A 6,000-nucleotide genomic window follows, 5' to 3' on the forward strand; every position below is an offset into this window, starting at 1 on the left:
TAGGACAAGATGTCCAATTTGAATGTGAAAAATACTAGGTGTCTTATATAAATCACAAAAGGCTCCAAGGTGGTAATATTACTCCGTGAAAGAAGAACAATTTTCTCGGAGTGAACAACTACATGTTAAGATTTGCAAAGAGGTAACTAATGGAAAAGCAGACATAGGAGTCAGACAGCTAGAGATCAAAATTAGCTTCATTACTGGAAAAGCTGAGTAGGAGATGGTGGTTTGGATGTGAGCCAGATGCACTTCCCAATACATCCTCCTTGAACAGAATTTACTTACCCAGTCACTGACACAGCCGGGCATCTCCAGGTCTCCCTTGTGGGGATGGGGGAGCTGAGAATGAGTCTGGAGGACTGGCCACTCCAAAAGAGGGAGGACTCAGAGCTTATTCTCCACATCTTACCCATCGGATAGGTCACTTTTTGCTTGGGGAAATGGGAGAGGAAACAGAGACTATATATCCTTAAGGGGAATGGAAGTTCCCTCCCTTTCTGTGGAAATGTGATAAGAAAGGAATAGCATTCCTCACCAACACCATGCAGTACTGATATTAAGAAGATTTATTTCAATAATCTAGTGAGAGAAAACTGAAAAACTTCATTTAACTAATGTCAAAATATATGCATAAGTAGATTTTATAAAGTCAGTAAACCCAGAAAATACTTTTGAACACTGTGTTAGAAGCCCTAGAGAACTGTGTGCCAAGAACAAAAATTAGCCAGTACTTGTACTGGAAACCTATTGTTTCTGCTATATTCCACTTTTCTTCTGAACCAATTCCTAGAAACTGTCCTCCACCCTGATTCACAGGTTTACTATGGAAGTAGTCATTTTATACAAGGTCAAGGTGTCCAGCCCCCCAAACCCCACCCCACCAGGACAGTCCTTGGTGCACATCTAACACCAACAACTTTTCTCTTCCAGTGTAGTTTGGGAAGTTGGACCTAGGGAGAGTCTGAGGTTGGACCTCCAAACATGTAAACTCAGCAGCTATTGGTTTTCTGTCATGTGAACTGGGAAAATGATCTGAGCTCAAAGGAACAATGAAGCTAACGTGCAGATAAAAACAAAGACAAACATGAAGCGGGTCCATCGTTTCAACTTTAATTTATTCTTTTTTTTTGTTTGTTTGTTTATTTATTTTAGGCTGTCTTGGGTCTTCGTTTCTGTGCGAGGGCTTTCTCCAGTTGCGGCGAGCGGGGACCACTCTTCATCGCGGTGCGCGGGCCTCTCACTGTCGCGGCCTCTCTTGTTGAGGAGCACAGGCTCCAGACGCGCAGGCTCAGTAGTTGTGGCTCACGGGCCCAGTCGCTCCGCGGCATATGGGATCTTCCCAGACCAGGGCTCGAACCCGTGTCCCCTGCATTAGCAGGCAGATTATCAACCACTGCGCCACCAGGGAAGCCTTTAATTTATTCTTGATGCTTATTTGCACTCCTGATCTTGAGAGACCACAACTTCTTTTAATTATTTCTCTTTTTGCTTGAACTAGTTAAGGCAAGTTTTTAAATTTTGTGATTAACACATGAGAAAAGCCAGGAAAACTGTGACAGTGGAAAAATGGTCATTATATTAAGATATGGGGTCAAAGAGTCTTGAGATTCAAGACAACCACTTCATCTTTCCAGACCTCAGTTTTCACATCAACAAAACGAAGGAGGTAAATTAGATGATCTTTGTAGTACTCAAAAAATGTTGTTCCGCTTCCATCTGGCTTTCATGGTTTCTAATGCAAAATCCACAGTCATTTGATCATTGTTCCCTTGTAAGTAATATATCATATTCTCTGTAGCTGCTTTCAAGATGTTTTTCATTGTTTTAGGTTTTAGCTGTTATCATGTGTCTAGACTGGGATTTCTTTAACTTTCTCCTGTTTTGGATTCACTGAGCCTTTTATATCTTCCATCAAATTTGAGCATTTCAACCATTATTTCTTCAAATATATATATTTTTCTGCATCACATTCTTTCTCCTCTCTTTCTTGGACTCTAATGACACAAATGTTAGACTTTTTTTTTGGATTTTCCCACAGACTCCCCCTGCCCCCATCTTTTCAATTGTTTTTCTCTCTGTTGTTTAGATTGGATAATTTTTTATTGATCTATCTTCAAGTTTACTGACTCTTTCGTCTGTCATCTCTATTCTGCTACTGAGCCTGTGGTAGACAGAATGACCACCCAAAGATGTCTACTTCCTAATCCCAAGAACCTGTGAATATGTAGCCTTAACAGCAAAAAGGGATTTTGCAAATGTTAATTAAATTAAAGGTCTTAAGAGAGGGAGATTATTCTGAATTATCTGAGTGGGACCAATGTAATCATAGGGTCCTTACAAAACAGAAACGGGAATGTGAGAGACAAAAAACAGGAAATCTACAGCAGAAGCAGAAGTTGGAGGGATGCACTTTGAAGATGAAGGCTGCCATAAACCAAGAAATGTAGGCAGCCTCTAGAAGGTAGAAAAGGCAAAAAAATAAAAATATGCATTTTTCCCTGGAGTCCCCAGAAGAATTGCAGCCCTGCTGACACCTTGATTGTAACTTTATAAGATTCATTTCAGACTTCTGACCCTCAGAACTGTAAGTTACTATGTTTGTTTTGTTTTAAGCCACTACAGTTGTAGTAATTTGTTACAGCAGCAATAAGAAACAAATACAAAGCCCAGTCATTTAAAAAAATTTTGGTTATTGTATTTTTCAGTTCTAAAATTTCCATTTGGTTCTTTAAACTTTCTGTTTCTTCACTGAGACTTTTCATCTTTTCATTCATTTCAAGAGTGTTCCTACTTATTCATGACTTTTTTTTTGGCATGTGGGATTTTAGTTCCCTGGCCAGGGATCAAACCCACACCCCCTGCATTGGAAGCACAGAGTCTTAACGACTGGACCGCCAGGGAAGTCCCCCTCATGACATTTTTATAAGAGTGGCTTCAATGTCTTTTTCTGATAATTCCAACATCTATGTCATTTCAGCATTGATGTCTGTTGATTGTTTTTTCCCATGTGAATTGAGATTTCCTGGTTCTTCATATGCCATGTAATTTTGGATTGTATCCTACCAAATAGGATAATTTGACATAATATTTGAATATAATATTTGAACATAATATTTGAATATTATGTTATGAGACTCTGGATCTTGTTTAAATCCTATGAAAAATACTGATATTCTTGTTTTAGCAGGTAATTGACCTAGTTTGGTTCAGGTCACAAGTTCTGACCAATCTACTGTGGATTGTATTTTCAATACCAGTTCTTTTTTCAAAGGCTTGTGATGCTATTCATATCTACTGCATATATGTGCCACCCAGTGGCCAGTCTGGGACCTGGGTGATGGTCTACGTCTTAGGGCAGTTCTCAAAGTTTACGGTATGCTGTTTAAGGTCAAATCTGTGCACATACAACTGGGAGAGCTCCCAGGACTTCATAAAACTCTATGAGTCATCTTCCTGAATTCCTTCTCTCTGAAGTTACTCCAGTTCCCTTGAAATAATCCTCTTGTCAAAGTAGCATGCACATAACACACTTATATCCATCTTTATTACATGTGTTTTTAAACATTTCTTTAAATGAATTAGAGAATGGCAACCACATCCATTCCTTCAAAAAAACACTGTTCTCGAACCTAGGGGTAAGATGGGAATAAAGACACAGACCTACTAGAGAATGGACTTGAGGATATGGGGAGGGGGAAGGGTAAGCTGTGACAAAGTGAGAGAGTGGCATGGACATATATACACTACCAAACGTAAAATAGATAGCTAGTGGGAAGCAGCCGCATAGCACAGGGAGATCAGCTCCGTGGTCTGTGACCACCTAGAGGGGTGGGATAGGGAGGGTGGGAGGGAGGGAGACGCAAGAGGGAAGAGATATGGGAACATATGTATATGTATAACTGATTCACTTTGTTATAAAGCAGAAACTAACACACCATTGTAAAGCAATTATACTCCAATAAAGATGTTAAAAAAAACAAAACAAAAACAAAACACTGTTCTCTTTGTAGCATGTGGGTAGCACTCATAACCATTATTATTACAGTTTTAAAAAGCACTTCTCTAAATGCATTACAGAGAAGTTTAAGAATATTCTCAAGTATTCTTAGAACACTCAAGTTATTCCCTTTTAGTGGTACGCGGGCCTCTCACTGTTGTGGCCTCTCCCGTTGCGGAGCGCAGGCTCAGCGGCCATGGCTCACGGGCCCAGCCGCTCCGCGGCATGTGGGATCTTCCCGGACCGGGGCACAAACCCGCGTCCCCTGCATGGGCAGGCGGACTCTCAACCACTGCACCACCAGGGGAGCCCCCAAGTTATTCCCTTTTAAAATAGTCTTTACAGGATAAAATCCAGCCTCCTCAAGTCTAATTGGTTTAATGAGCTAGGTGGAGGCCATTTCATGGGTCCCAATTGCCAGTGGGAAGTAAATTAATCACACAATACCCAAGTCAAATAAAAGTGAGGTTGGGTACCACTCTCTCTACTTGTATCTTGGGTAGAATTAGTTTGGACCTTTATCTCAGAGCTCAAGAAAAATCCTACCAAATAGGATTCTGTATTCAATTAAGAGCTTACTGTGTTTGGGCAACAGCAGAATATCTACATTAAAAATATGAAAGTAGGGCTTCCCTGGTGGCGTAGTGGTTAAGAATCAACCTGCCAATGCAGGAGACACGGGGTCGAGCCCTGGTCCAGGAAGATCTCACATGCCATGGAGCAACTAAGACCATGCACCACAGCTACTGAGCCTGCGCTCTAGAGCCTACGAGCCACAACTACTGAGCCTGCATGCCAAAACTACTGAAGCCCACGGGCCTAGAGCCCGTGCTCTGCAACAAAGACGAGACACCACAATGAGAAGCCCACGCACCACAACGAAGAGTAGCCCCCTGCTCGCCCCAACTAGAGAAAGGCTGCGCACAGCAACAAAGACCCAACGCAGCCAAAAGTAAATAAATAAAAATAAAATGTAAAAATATATATGAAAGTAAGGGAATTCCCTGGCAGTCCAGTGGTTAGGGCTCTACGCTTTCACTGCCGTGGACCCAGGTTCGATCCCTGGTCAGGGTACTAAGATCCTGCAAGCAGCACAGCGCGGCCAAAAAAAAAAATTATATATATAATATATATGTATATGAAAGTAAGCAAACGAACAACGTAAGAAAATTAAAGTGGCTCTGATTTTGGATTATCAGAGCAATGCTGGCTTGTCAAAAAAAACCTAAAACAATTGAGAAATGTGTAATTTAGAGACTGAAAGTACTTATGGCTCCCTTTCTGGTCATAAAGTGAACCAAACTATATACCTTGCTTTTGAGTTGTTTACCGAAAAAGTGTTAGATTTCCTTTTTTTTAAAATAATGAAATGACCTCAACTTTTCATGTTGCTCTCAAATATACAGACAAAAAGAAATATGCAAAGAAGTTGTTTTTTACTTGAACGTGGTTCTCAGATTGTTTTTCTTGAGAGTCTGTGAATTCAAACAAAATTTTAGACAGGAAATGTATTAAAGAATGGCCCAAGAAGTGAAAACAACCTCATATCCGTCAGTAGTAGAATGGATAAACAAACTGTAGATAGCTTTACTTCCATACTTTAAAACCACACAGAAATTAAAATGAACTAGATCTATATGTATTGATATAGATCAACCTCAAAACAATATTGAGTATGAAAAATATTGTAAGAGGTTAGGAACAGTGGGATACTATTTAAGTACATACATACATACACACACACACACACACACACACATACAAGCACAAAACAGTACTATATTGAATCTGGATATGAACATCTGTAATAGAAGTATAAAACAGGAATAGGAATAATAAACAACAACAAGATAGTGGCTAACTCTGGGAACAAATGGGAAAGAGATGGTGCAGAGCTGGAGCTTTAGCTGAAACATTTTTTAAAAAGCTATGAAGCACATATGGCAAAAGATTAACATCTGTTAATTACTGGTGGTGGGTATATGGATATCAAGTATATT

Source organism: Phocoena sinus, chromosome 13 (assembly GCF_008692025.1).
Source record: "Phocoena sinus isolate mPhoSin1 chromosome 13, mPhoSin1.pri, whole genome shotgun sequence".
Classification (NCBI taxonomy): Eukaryota; Metazoa; Chordata; class Mammalia; order Artiodactyla; family Phocoenidae; genus Phocoena; species Phocoena sinus.